Here is a 15081-nt window from a genome sequence, read left to right on the forward strand (position 1 = left end):
ATTACAATACTATTTTTGTGGTAATAATAATTTTTTTTTGGTTTGTTAAATTTGTATAATTTACTAATAATACTAGTAATATTTTTTTTCTTGTTTTGCGTAATTTTAATAATTTAATAAAATGCAAATTTAATAACAATAATAATAAATACTTGATTTTTCATTTTACAGTACAGTAGTATTGTTGCTGTAATAATATTTCTTTTTTGGTTTGTTTAATCTCTATAATTTAATAATAATAAATTTATTATTAATTTAATAATATTGTTTGCTATAATAATATTGTTTGCTAGTATTGTTGCTGTAATATTACTTTTTTGGTTTGTTTAATTTGTTCAGTTTAATAATAATAATAATAATAATAATAATAATTCATTTTACAGTACAATACTATTTTGTGATAATATTTCTTTTTGGTTTGTTTAATTTGTATAATTTAATAATAATAGTTATTATTATTATTATTGTTATTATATATAAAAATATAATTATTAATTTAATAATATTGTTTGCTTTTGCTAGTATTATTGTCATTTCTTTTTTGTTAGATTTTATAATTTAATAAAATAAAAATTGCTAATAATAATATTTGCTATAATACTTTTGTTTGCTAGAATTATTGCTGTAATAATGTTTCTTTTTTGTTTGTCTAATTTGTATAATTTAATAAAATACAAATGTTTTAATAATAATAATAATAACTTTTCATTTTACAGTACAATGGTATTGGTGCTGTAATATTTATTTTTTATTTGTTTCAGTACTATAATTTAATAATAATAATAATAATAATATTAATTTAATAATATTGTTTGCTAGTATTGTTTTTTTGGTTTGTTTAATTTGTATAATACAAATATAATAATAATAAACATCCATACTTGATTTTTAATTTTACAGTACAATTATTGTTTCTGTAATAATATTACTTTTTTGGATTGTTTTATAATTTAATGATAATAATAGCTTAAAGTATTCTCTATATCTCAAATAAAATAAGAGAACTTTTGACTAGTTGTTTGTATGGTAGCAAAAACAGATTATTAATCTCTTAGTCATACCAGCTAACATTGATTTTAAAGCATTTGAAAGAAAATTGGGTAACACTTCACAATAAGATGTCATTTGTTAACATTAGTTAATGTATTATAACTAACATGAATGAACAATGAACAACACATTTATCACACAATTTATTAATCTTTGTTAATGTTAGTTAATAAAAATACAGTTGTTTATTGTTTGTTCATGTTAGTTCAATGCATTAACTAATGTTAAAAAAAAATTGTGATTTTAATAATGCATTAGTAAATGCTGAGATTGGCATTACCTAAGATTATTAAATACTGTAGAATTATTGTACATTCTTAGTTCATGTTAACTAATGTAGTAAACTAATGAACCTTATTGTAAAGTGTTACTGAAAATCTTTATTTTTATTATGAAACTAATACTACAAAAAAGCCCACTCTCATTAAAATGCCCTGACACCACCAAAGGTCAAAGGTGGATTCGGTCAGGTGCAAAGGTTAACTTGCATTACACAGCTGTGGGCATCCAGCAGTTACTGCACCTGAATGACCCATGAGTGAGGACAGCTATGGGTCATGTCATGCAGGCCTGGTTAAACTGGGTCTGGCTGGGTTATGAGAAGTATAGTCCGAAGGGGTTTGAATTCTCTGAGGCGAGCACCTGAGCTCACTGTCTGCTCCCCAAGCGCTGACCCTTCATGACTGAGATATTACTGCTCCGGGCTGTTGCTCTGTACAAACCCCCTCCCACTCTTTCTTTTTCTCCTGCTGTCGGCAGATTGAGCCTATAAATGAGGGGCTTTCAGGCTTTCATGCAAGATCACAGGTGCTTATTTAGAAAATGACAATTTTGCCTTTCCATAATTTCATGTTACAGCATTACCAGATCTTATCAGGAGCCGCCATCTTATTCCTGAGGTTGTGTAACTTTATGAAAGATATTTTGCCCTGCTTCTCATTCAGCAGCATGCACGCAGACATGCTTGGGGGCGAAAAGAACAGTTCTTATGTAGGATCTTGATCTGTTTTTGACTGGAAAGCATGGAAAATTTGACTGTTGCATAGTTCTGAACAATTTCTTCAGCAAAAGATTATTTGATTTGGCTTGAGTCATCAGATAATGCTTGGAATCTCACAACGCAAAATACATTTTCATCTTTTAAATGCATTTGAAAATATGCAAAAATAAAACTAACATGGGGTTTAAATATTTTCACACAGCCTAGCATAACCAAATTTACGGTATTTACTAATATTTACTTATGTGTAAAAATAATGAGAATAATGTGAAAACTATGGAAGCCCGTTTCGGCCACTGAGTAAAGAAGTTTTCAAAAAGGTTATTGTGACTTCTGACTTTTTTTCACAGAACTGTGATACAAACTCGCAATACTGACTTTTTTCCTTAGAATTGTGTGACATAAACTTGCAATTGCAAGAAATAAAGTCATAATTGTATGATTAAAAACTCACAATTCTGACTTTTTCACAAATGCACAGTTTATGTCTTCAATTCTGTCTTCTTTTCAGAATTCCGAGATATAAACTCACAACTGCGAGCTATAAAGTTCAATTTTGAGGGAGGAAAAAAGACTGAAATTTTCTTGTTATTGAAATTGCGTGTTATGAAGTATATATCTTGCAATTCTGAGAACAAAGGTTACAATTTTGAGATATGAAATTGCAAATTCTGAGAAAAAAGTCAGAATTGTGAGATAAAAAGCGCTGACTTTTTCATGCAAATTCGATTTTGTATCTCACAATTCTAACTTTTCTCACGATTGTGAGTTTATATCTCACAATTTTGACTTTTTTACTTCCCAAATTCAATTTTGTATCTCACAATTCTAACTTTTCTCACGATTGTGAGTTTATATCTCACAATTTTGACTTTTTTTCAGAACTGTGAGATATAAACTCACAGTCGCAAATTAAAAGTCCAATTTTGAGGGTGGGAAAAAAACTGAAATATCCTAAAATGACTTACAAAAACTCACAATTGTGTGTTATAAAGTCAGAATTGCGAGATATAAACTTTAAAAAAGTCACAATTTTGAAATATAGACCTGCAATTGAGTTCTGACTATTTCTTAGAATTATGACTTACTCAGAATTGTGAGTCTCGCAATTCTGACCTCAATTGTGAGTTTATATCATGCAATTCTGACTTTATTTTTCAGAATTGATAGTTTTTATCTCTGAGAAAAAAAAAATCGTAATAATTGTAAACTCGCAATTGCGTGTTATGAGGTCAGAATTGTGAGATATATACTTGCAATTCTAAGAACAAAAGTCACAATTTTGGGATATAAACTTCCAATTCTGAGAAAAAAGTCACAATTGTGAGATAAAAAGCACAATTCTGTAAGTTTATATCTCACTTTTTTCAGAATTGTGAGATATAAACTCACAGTCACAAGTTATAAAGTCCAATTTTGAGGGGAAAAAACTAAAATGTCCTCAGAATTGCAAGTTTATACAATTCTGACTTACAGTTTTTCTCAATTGCTTAAACACATTTCTTGAAATTATGCCTCTTATTTGCGAAACTCTAAACACAAATCCACAACTCCTAACTCATTTCCCCAAACTTCCTATATTGAGGTCAAAATGAAGCTCTCCGCTCAAAACAATTCAATCTTGCTGAAAAACCAAACTTTGCTTTCAGACATGACACACAAATCCTCAAAAACAAACACACTACAACACAGTTTTACACGCTGATGAGATAAATTCAAAACAATACTACAAAAACAATACAAATAAAAAACTTTTCACATGATGAACACAACAAATCTATTCCTTTGCAAGTGTTTTATTCCTTAATTTAATGTACTGTAGAGTACAGTACAAAACAGCAAAAAACAACAAAATAATTATTCTGCCCAGCATCCTGTCTTTGGTCTGAGACAGGCCAAAGAACCTCTTCAGCATCACAGGCTAAATTAGCCCTGGCCAGGAGCAGGGGTCAAATCCTCTTGCATGCCTGATCCAACCCTGGCACTCATCAACTAAAATATATGAGACTGCTTGTCTTCTTGCCCTTGCTCTTCCTCTGTTTTTTCCATGTTGTTGTCGTCATCGTCCTCCTTCTCCTCCTCCTCTTCCTCTTTCACCTCCTACTCTTCCTCTTCAAAATTACACATTACTGTATGTGGGATATTGATTGAAAAAGACTGGATAGGATTCACAGTTACACTTGTACTAGTGGTCTGACAAAAAAAATAAAAAAAATAAAATAATAGCACACAACGTCATTGTGAAACAGAAAAAAAAAAAGAAATATGGGCACAAAGGTGAAAATAAAAATAAGAAAGTCCACTGTCAGAATTTGTAACTCCTGTGTTGTCCTCTGTCTATATGCTTTCCAATGGAAGGTTCATGAGCTGTACCTTTGATCTATTTCAGAGAACTGCTTTATCATTGGTTGCTCTATATTATCTTCATTAGTGAAAGTCAAGATTCACTTGAATAATTCATGGCAAATTTACAAAAAGTCTAATAGAAATGTGTAGAATATATGATTGACAGTTTAGGACAACTAGATCAAAAATTTTGCATTTAGGTAATGATTTATACGATGAGCTAATGACTTGATGTTTTGAGGGGTAAGACTACTGCACAGAGAACTACAGTATATAATACATTTTGAGCAACATGACAATAGCAACTGATAATGTAGGAAACTGCAGACAAATGTATATTTCATTTCTGATCTGAGAAATGCACCAAAGTGACAGAGAAAAACTTTTATCCTTTTATCTCCATCGAAGTTTCTGATTGGTGTGTGCTAAATTTTGACTCCTAGTGTTTCCAGTTGGGTAATTGTGTGCTAATTGAGCTCAAACTTTGCAGACTTGAGTGAACAATATTGAATGCTTGTGCTTTCTAAATGACCACATGGTGTAAGCACTGAGAAATGTAGGGTTCCCTTCCGGAGGGAACTCTACGCTGCGTCCTGGTGGACACTATGGGAACTGCCTTCAGCATGACCGGTTCTGAAACAAATGTATGAAACAACGACAGTGAACTTGACACTGGCCGGCGCCAGCCTATGACATCATCATCAGGCGCCTGCTAGTATAAAAGCATGTGCCTGAGAGCACATTACCATCTTTTTGTCTTCAGAGTCCTCTGTTCTAAACGAGTGAGTACAGCGATGCCTAGAGAAAAACTGTTTAGGAAGTGTGCGGATCCGTGTCAGAGAAATCTGACACTTGATGACGCACACGACCCGTGTTTGGTGTGTTTAGGTGTAAGAGCACGCGCGCTCTGCTCTAGAAGAGCGGAGCGCGTTCATTGTGAGAGTTTCACTTTGAAGAAACTCCGTTCTCGTCTGGCCCTTTTCTCGAGGGAATCGGGCCATCCATCTGCCCCATGCTGCTCCGGTCCCGCCACAGCTGAGGCTGCTCGGCGGCTGAGATTGCGGGGCTCACAGGTGGAGCTGGCTGACGAGTTTGAGAGAGCGTTTAATCGCTTGCGCATGTCAGCCGGAGGCGAGAATGCGCTGCTAGCGGATAATGTGTTGTCTCTCACATCCTCCGGTTCTGCAGCGAGTGCTCTTTTGGCTTCAAGCCAGGGTGAGCAGGAGGTTGAAATGGAACAATTATGAGCTCGTTTGAGCCCATGCAGCCTCCCTGCCCCGCATATGAAGAGTTGATGTCTGTTATGGACCGCGCGGCTGCCCGCTTGTATCTGCAGTGGAAGCCCGTGAGGGAAGAGGCCGCTCTCGGCAGACTAGACGAGCGGTTTCTTCCGGGCCATGACAAACCCAACTCCTGTGAGCCTCCCATTCCTTCCTGATCTGCTTAAGAGATCGAGAGGGAATGGGACAGGCCATATTCAGCCCGCATTCACAGACATCGGCATGTGAATCATGCTGATGTCGAGGGAATGCATGGGCGCGGATATGTGACGATGTCTCTCGCTGACGGTGGCGAACTATCTCTCAGAGCGAGGGACATCGACCCTGAAGGCTCCAAAGGCACATATGCGGCAGTGGCCGGTGCTCCTCTGCACACGATGGCAGTGTTGCAGAGGCGCACCAGGCTGATCTGCTGAAAAATCTGGACCGAGCCCCGGGGGTTTACATCCCTTGCTGGTCCACGCCTCCACCTAAACACCGGGGGGGAAACCAGGCCCGTCCTGGCCCAAGGGCCAGAGACGAGGCCAGGTCACCAGTGTGGGGCTACCTGCCCCTCCCTTTTCCCCTTGACTCCGGGGCTGGGCCAACGATGAGACTGAGGCTCCATCTATTGGCCCGGTATGTGAACAGTAAAGATACTTTAATAGAATATTCAAGCGTGTATGTGTATGTTTTCTTTGTCTACCAGCTCCGCTTGGGTGTTTACTATTGCAGTTTAGAGCTCCTCTTGAGTTCTACTGCCACCAAGTGCCGAGTGTAACCAGGTCTCCCCTCGTTTTATAAATGAAAACAGTGTGTAGAGACCTCCACTCGTGGAAAACCCCCTTCTGGGTTAGGCGTTGTCAGGTTTTAAATAAAACCTCCGCTAAAGAGTGAGCTTGGTACAGACATGATCTAACATACATATACATACGAGAATATGTAAAACCCTCTTGAGCGTTGTCCAAGCTGCTTCAAGCGGAAAGAGATCGCTACTGAAGCCTCCGCTCACTCAAACCCTGCTAAGAGTAATACTCTTTTGGCATGAGTGTAGTCAGGTCCCTTCCCTGTGTATTTTTATATACATATATGTGAGACCTCCACTCCTAGGAGTTTGTGTGTTAGGGCGAATAGAGCGTCGTTAAGGCTCCCTCTCTGTGAGAGAGATGAAGCCCCCGCTCTCTTTAAAAAAAAAAAAAAAAGAGCCCCGCTTTGAAGTAAAAGAGTGTAGCAGGCCTAGAAGGCCTCCTCTCTGTGAAGTCCTCTATATGAGAGACATATAGAGAGAGATACTTCTTAGCACTGAATGTAGCCAGGTCATTCTTAGACCTCCATTCATGAGAGCTTTTTACTGGGTCGAGTGTTGCTAGGCTCCCTCTTTATGAGGTATTTCTGTCAAGCCTCCACTTTCCAGAAAATGCAGGCCGAAAACACAAGACAAGGCAGCTTGTGAACTCTTTTCGTGGATCTGTCATTATAAGCGTGAGTGTAGTCAGGCCTCCCCTCCGCGAGAGGGCGTGTATACCTAGGCCTCCACTCAATAGAGCTTCCTCAGTTGAGCATCGCCAGGCTTGTTACGTTCGAGAGAGCTTGTAACCATTAAAGCCTCCCTCACTGAAAGCTCCGCTTCCGGGTTCTGCTATCACCCAGGAATAATACAGGTGTCTTTCTCGCGAAACGCTTAGAGCACCTTCTTAAATCCACGTTGGTGGTGTTTGCTCACACAAGTCTTTGAGCACTTGAAATCCACGTGAGTGGTAAGTGCACTACTCAGGCACTTCACTAAAATCCATACTTTTGGTAAGGCTCCTCCCGTAAAGGCAGGTTCCTTCTTCAAATCCCTCACGGGCTGGACCACGCAGGATAATCCTCCGTGCCCATTTTTTGAGTTGGTTCCAAAACCCTTAAGTTTTACAACTCCTTTGATAGCACAGTGTAATAGGTCTCCCCTCTGTCACAACCAACAGTACTGAGACCTTCACTCTCACAGTTATAGCAGCTGGCAGGCCCATGAGTGCCTCGCTGACTATTTTTTGGGGAGTGCAGTCTTCCACTCACCAAAAACTAGTGTTGTAGGCTTCTCTCCTTAGAGATGTAGTCTCGGAGCCTCCACTACACGGAGCTAGATGATAAATGAGATTTTCTATTATTGGCTCTGACTGTGAGTATCTACCTTTCTTGAGCGTCGAGTGTAGTCAGGCCTCCCCTCGCCTAGAGCGTTTTACCTGAGGCCTCCACTCTGAAGAGTTTCCTAGGGAGAGCGTCGTAGGCCTCCTCTCGCTTAGAGAGTCTTTCTGCTGAAGCCTCCCCTCTCCAGAAGCTCCGCTTTCAGGCTCCGCTATCGCCTAGAGACTGCAAATCTGGTGATCCTCGCTATGCTCAGGACACCTACTCAAAACCACATTTGTGGTGTTTGCTCACGCAAAGTCTTTGGGCATTCTCTAAAATCCACGTGAGTGGTAAGTGCACTGTTCAGGCACTTCACTAAAATCCATACTCATGGTAAGGTCCCTCCCGTAAAGGCAGGTTCCTTTCTCCCATGGACCACGCAGGGTTCCTCCGTGTCCATTCTCTGAGCTGGTTTTTCTCAAAAACCTTTTAGTTTTCCAGCTCCAATCCAGATAGCGCTGCTAGCAGGATCGAGTGTCGGGCCTCCTCAGGCCTCACTCTCCAGAAGAGCTCCAAAATGAAGGTATTTCGGTCGCACAGGCTAGTCAGCCTTGCGGATGACCTTCAAGGCTAGAGTGTAGCTAGGTCTTGAGACCTCCACTCTCAGAGCTCTTCCTTGCTAAGCACGGAGGTGTGTTAGGCTCCCTCTTTAGAAAGCCTCCACTCTCCAGACTCCACTCAGGCAGTACTGTCGTTTAGGCTGTTCAGCTTCGATGAACGCCTGCAGTGTTGAAGTGTAGTAGGTCTTGGGACCTCCACTCTTAGAGTCCTTCTGCTGCTCGCAGAACATTGCCAGCCTCACTCAGAGTCCTTCGTTGCCTCCAGAGACACACTAGAATTAGGCGGTCCGACTGCACAGGCTATTCAGCCTCGCGGACCACCTCTGGTGTTGGGTGTAGATAGGTCACGGACCTCCATCCTTAGAGTCGTCCTCTGCTGGGTGCAGAGTGGTACCAGGCTTCTTTCTTACCAAAGCCGCCACTTTGCAGAAACTCCACTCAGGGGCTATTCAGCCTCACTGACTACCCTCAGTGTTGAAAGTGGAGTGGGTCACGAGACCCCCACTTTTAGAGTTTTTCTTTGCAAGACACAGAGTGCTTTTCTGGCTTCCTTTGGAGCAGTCACTCCTCTGAACTCCCTGTAGGTAATTCTGCTACACAGGCTACTCAGCCTCGCGGGCTACCTCTAGTATTGGGTGTAGATAGGTCACAGACCTCCATCCTCAGAGTCGTCAAAGTGTAGTTAGGTCATAAGACCTCCACTCTGAAGATTTCCTCTGAGCAGTAGCTCCACTCGAGTAGTTTGTGTTGCACAGGCTATTCAGCCTCACTGAATACCTCCAGGTTTTGAGTGTAGAGGTGCCATGGCACCTCCATTCTTAGAGTTTGCTCTCTGGAAGGAACAGGGTGTTGCCAGGCTTCCTTTCGTCGAAGCCTCCACTCCTCAGAAGATCTCCACTTAGACAGGCCTGCCGCACAGGCTATTCAGCCTCACAGGCCGTCGTCAGTGTCAAGTGTAGTTAGGTCATGGGACCTCCACTCCGTAGATTCCCTCTGAGCAGAAGCTCCACTCTGGTAGTTCGGGTTGCATAGGCTATGCAGCCTCACTGAATACCCCCAGTGTCGAGTATAGGCTTTCCTCCGGGCGTGAGTGTAGCCAGGTCTCCCCTCACTGAAGGGCTAGTGAGACCTCCACTCCTAAGAGCTGGTGGACTGAACGTTGTCAGGTTTCCTCTCTTTCTAGAGAGTCTTCTGTGAAGCCTCCGTTCTCCAGAGGCTCCGCCTCCAGTACTTCTAAGCGTGAGTGTAGCCAGGTCTCCCCTCACTGCAGGACTATTTGAGACCTCCACTCCTAAGAGCTAGTGGATGGAATGTTGTCAGGTTTCCTCTCTTTTCAGAGAGTCTTCTATGAAGCCTCCGTTCTCCAGAAGCTCCGCCTCCAGTACTTTTAAGCGTGAGTGTAGCCAGGTCTCCCCTCACTGCAGGGCTATTTGAGACCTCCACTCCTAAGAGCTAGTGGATGGAATGTTGTCAGGTTTCCTCTCTTTTCAGAGAGTCTTTTATGAAGCCTCCATTCTCCAGAAGCTCCGCTTCCAGTACTTCTAGGCGTGAGTGTAGCCAGGTCTCCCCTCACGGCAGGGTTATTTGAGACCTCCACTCCTAAAGAGCTAGAGGATTGAATGTGGTCAGGTTCCCTCTCCTTTTTGGAGAGTCTTCTGTGAAGCCTCCGTTCTCCAGAAGCTCCGCCTCCAGTACTTCTAAGCGTGAGTGTAGCCAGGTCTCCCCTCACTGCAGGGCTATTTGAGACCTCCACTCCTAAGAGCTAGTGGATGGAATGTTGTCAGGTTTCCTCTCTTTTCAGAGAGTCTTTTATGAAGCCTCCATTCTCCAGAAGCTCCGCTTCCAGTACTTCTAGGCGTGAGTGTAGCCAGGTCTCCCCTCACGGCAGGGTTATTTGAGACCTCCACTCCTAAAGAGCTAGAGGATTGAATGTGGTCAGGTTCCCTCTCCTTTTTGGAGAGTCTTCTGTGAAGCCTCCGTTCTCCAGAAGCTCCGCCTCCAGTACTTTCAAGCGTGAGTGTAGCCAGGTCTCCCCTCACTGGAGGGTTATTTTGAGACCTCCACTCCTAAAGAGCTAGTGGATGGAATGTTGTCAGGTTTCCTCTCTTTTCAGAGAGTCGTTTATGAAGCCTCCATTCTCCAGAGGCTCCGCTTCCAGTACTTCTAAGCGTGAGTGTAGCCAGGTCTCCCCTCACTGGAGGGTTATTTTTGAGACCTCCACTCCTAAGAGCTAGTGGATTGAATGTTGTCAGGCTTCCTCTCTTTTAGAGAGTCTTTTATGAAGCCTCCATTCTCCAGAAGCTCCGCTTCCCCATCTATACCTGTAGCACTGAATGTTGTCAGGTCCCTAGAGCAGGCGTCCGCCCTGCCGAGACATCCATTCCCTAAACTCCGCCCTTTATGGTCAGGGCGTTTATGAGCTCCTTCACTTAGAGAGCTAAGTGTAGTAGGCTTCCTCTAGGCCTCCACGCTTGAGAGTTGCGTGCACAGGTAGCCGGGCTAGCCGTGGCAGGTCACTGGGCCCCAGCGACTCTCGCTGATGCAGGGGTGATTTCCTTCTTGACTCCTCATTCAGTCAGTTTGATCACCTATCCCTCGGCATGGCGGTGTTGGTATAATCGTTCCCATAGTGTCCACCAGGACGCAGCGTAGAGTTCCCTCCGGAAGGGAACGTCTCAGGTTACGTAGGTAACCCTAGTTCCCTGAGGACAGGGAACGAGACGCTGCGTCTCGTGGCCATGCCTCGGGCCCTGCACATACCTCCGTCAGACAAAAAGATGGTAATGTGCTCTCAGGCACATGCTTTTATACTAGCAGGCGCCTGATGATGATGTCATAGGCTGGCGCCGGCCAGTGTCAAGTTCACTGTCGTTGTTTCATACATTTGTTTCAGAACCGGTCATGCTGAAGGCAGTTCCCATAGTGTCCACCAGGACGCAGCGTCTCGTTCCCTGTCCTCAGGGAACTAGGGTTACCTACGTAACCTGAGACGATTTGTGTGTAGAGTTTTGAAGTAACAGTTCACCAAATATAACTCATGTGTCAAAGCAGGGAATAGTGTTTATAGTTTAGGGAAATGGGTGTGCTTTTTCAAAAATGGCGTTATAGTTTTGAAATTTTAGTTCAAAAGACTGGTTATAGTGTTTTAGCAATTGAGAAAAACTGTAAAAACTCACAATTGCGTGTTACGAAGTATATCTCTAGCGATTCTGAGAACATAAGTCACAATGTTGAGATGAAAAAGCACTGACTTTTTTTCTTGCAAATTCGAGTTTATATCTCGCATTTCTGACTTTTTTTCAGAACTGTGAGATATAAACTCACAGTCGCAAATTATAAAGTCCAATTTTGAGAGTGGAAAAAAAATATATAAACTTTTTTAAAAAGTCACAATTTTTAAATATAAACATGCAATTCTGAGAAAAAAAGTCACAATTGTGAGTTCTGACTTTATTTCTCAGAATTGTGAGTTTGTCTCGCAATTCTGACTCTCAATTGCAAGTTTATATCACGCAATTCTGACTTTATTTTTCAGAATTGCTAAAAAAAAAAATCTGAATAGATGTAAACTCGCAATTGCGAGAAAAAGTGTCAGAATTGTGAGATATATACTTCCAATTCTGAGAAAAAAAATCACAACTGTGAGATAAGAAATTGACTTTTTCAGAATTGTGAGATATAAACTGACAGTTCGCAAATTATAAAGTCCAATTTTGAGGGTGGAAAAAAAACAGAAATTACTTAAAGGAACACTCCACTTTTTTTGGAAATAGGCTCATTCTCCAACTCCCCCCGAGTTAATAAGTTGATTTTTACCGTTTTGAAATCCATTCAGCCGTTCTCCTGTTCTGGCGATATCACTTTTAGCATAGCTTAGCATAGATCATTAAATCCTATTAGACCAATAGCATCGCGTTCAAAAATGACCAACGATTTTCCATATTTGTTGTATTTAAAACTTGACTCTTCTGTAGTTATATCGTGTACTAAGACCGGTGGAAATGCAAAGCTGCGAGTTTCTAGGCCGATAAGATTTGGAACTACACTTCCATTCCAGCGTAATAGTCAAGGAAGTTTGCTGCCGTAATATGGACGCAGTAGGCAGAGTATTATCAGAAATGAGTTCCCAGCTAGTTTAGCATTTGCACATGTGCTGCGTGGTATTACTGCTCCTGCTTCAGCCTTATTACGGCAGCAAACTTCCTTGACTATTACGCCGGAATGGGAGTGTAGTTCGTTATAAAGTCAGAATTGCGAGATATAAACTTCACAATTTTGACATTTAAATCTGCAATTCTGAGAAAAAATTGTAAGTTATTTATTTCTCAGAACTTTGTCTCGCAATTCTGACTCTCAGTTGTGAGTTTATATCATGCAATTCTGACTTCGGAATTGCTAGTTTATATCTCTGAGAAAAAAAAATCTAAATAGATGTAAACTCGCAATTGCGATAAAAAGTGTCAGAATTGTGAGATAAAAAGTTGCAGTTACCTTTTTTATTCAGTGGTGGAAACATGCTCCCACACTCTTAAAAATAAAGGTGCTTTAAAGGGTTCTTCAAGCAATGCCATAGAAGAACCATTTTTGGTTCCACAAAGAACCATTCAATCAAAGGTTCTTTAAAAAACCATCTCTTTCTTACCTTTTTTCACAAAGAACCTTTTGTGAAACAAATGTTAAAGGTTCTTAATGGAACAATTTAGACATAAAAAGGTTTATTTTTAATAGTGCATAGAAAACAGTATCAGAGAAATTGCATTAAATTAGAAAAATTACAGCATTTCCTTTGGTGGTCTCAGACATTTGAACCCCTCTGTATCTTGTAAGCCAGATTTGTCAGATGTAACCAAGGCATCATATACCAGCCAGTTCATCACGGACAGCACACAAGCATGACATGGCCAGTGGAAGTGATTTAAAGTGAGCGGTCAGCACCCTAAAGAGGTGTGTGAAAAGTCAAGACACTTCCTGCTGCGTCCTTTACAAACAGGAAGTTTAAATCCTGGGAGCAGACAGTGTCTGAGACACATACCGAGGCACTTGCGTTTGGAGAAATATTTTCACAGGATTAACCCAGGCCACGGCAAACTATTTTCAGTAAAGGGCTTTAGGGTCCACCAAAGTTGAAGAAAACATCTCGAAGGCTAGAGGTGAACTACCATGTGTTGACGTTGTAAAAGTAGTTACCAATACTATTTTGTGTTGAGCAGTCTCTCAGTTATATAACGATCCGCCAAGACAAATTTCTTCTTGGTCTTTTCTTTCAGTGGAGGCTCCATAACTCAAATACCTCCATCAAACCTTACATGTTTTTCGGGAGATGTAATTTCAGCCACTTAAGGATCATTAAAAAGAGATCATATTAAATATCGGCGGTTAAGAGGCGTACTGAGGGGGGATAGAGACGGATATAATGAGGAGATTTGTTTGTCAGTCAAATTCTGACTAGCTGTCTGAGGGAGAGCGCAAATCTACCGATGAAATGTTGACAAAACAGACAATTTTGTGTAATTTTCTTGGTGGCGCTCTTTCAACGAGCCGGTCACTCAGAACCCCCTCATTTGGCGTAGCACCACCCGTGACCTTTGACATGTACCTGGTCCCGAACTACTTCTTCTTCTTCTTCTTTCGCGATCCGGCGAAGGGACGTAACAGTTGTGCCTTTCAGGTCAGGTGGACGCGGCCTTGGAGTTTAAGGCTGAAGGGCTATAAAGGATCTCTTTGTGTGTCTTTCCCCTGCGGAGCATGAGCAGAGGGATAAGAAATGTGGTTAATGGCTCAGGAGTGGGCTAATCATCGGTTGCCATTACTGCTCCAATATCAGCAGGGATGACAGACTTATCAATGACAAAGGGCCCAGGTGAAGACCCAGACCGGCCCCTTCAGTTTTGATCTCTGGTCCGCAAAGCAGGAGCTTTCATTCGAGCTAAGCACCAGTCAGTATACTTCTCTCGCTCTTACTCTTTCTGTCTCCTTCTTTCTCTCTTTTCTCTCCGCTTGTGCCAGGAATCACTCATCCGCTCTCCCCCCGTCCAGGCCCCCACGTTGTGTTCTCTCAAGCCTCGGCCATTATATCCACAATTTGGCTTAATTTCTTAGGCAACTGCAATGTGATAATGCATCTCTGTGGAGAGGATATAAAATCTCATGATTGTTCTTTTCATTTAACCTTTTTTGTTCCTTGTACATTGTGTGCAGCACAAAAAAAAAAAAAAAACCTCTGTGCTCTGGCTTTTATTTCATTTTAAAGTATGTCAATGAAAAGATTGTTCTTTTTAAAAAATAATGATAGAGAATGATATTGTGTTGTATTTGACCACTTGCTGCCTATAAACAGTGTATAGTAAGAATACACAAAAAAAATAAAAAATCTAATCTTTAAAATCTAATCTTTTTAATAAAAAAAGGTTGTATATTGTGTGTGTGTGTGTGTGTGTGTGTGTGTGTGTGTGTGTGTGTGTGTGTGTATAGTAACATCATTAATATATTATCTAATATATGAAGGTAAATATTGAATGTATTTTTACTAAATATTTTGGACAAATATATTTAGACTAAAAAAATCTTTGAGGAGCTAAAACTAAAATATATTTATGAATCTAAAATATATTTATTTACACTTTATATTTACAAATATATGTTTGCAAATGTATATAAAATATTTATTTTATAAAAAAAAAAAAAAAAAAAAAATATA

General features: G+C 40.8%; 1 protein-coding gene across 1 annotated transcript in view; it reads left to right on the forward strand.

Annotated features, from left to right (window-relative positions):
- Window positions 1-15081, forward strand: part of LOC141287741 (GRIP1-associated protein 1-like) — a 49877-nt gene that overhangs the window by 1486 nt on the left and 33310 nt on the right. The window lies entirely within an intron of this gene.

Source organism: Garra rufa, chromosome 15, assembly GCF_049309525.1.
Source record: "Garra rufa chromosome 15, GarRuf1.0, whole genome shotgun sequence".
NCBI lineage: Eukaryota > Metazoa > Chordata > Actinopteri > Cypriniformes > Cyprinidae > Garra > Garra rufa.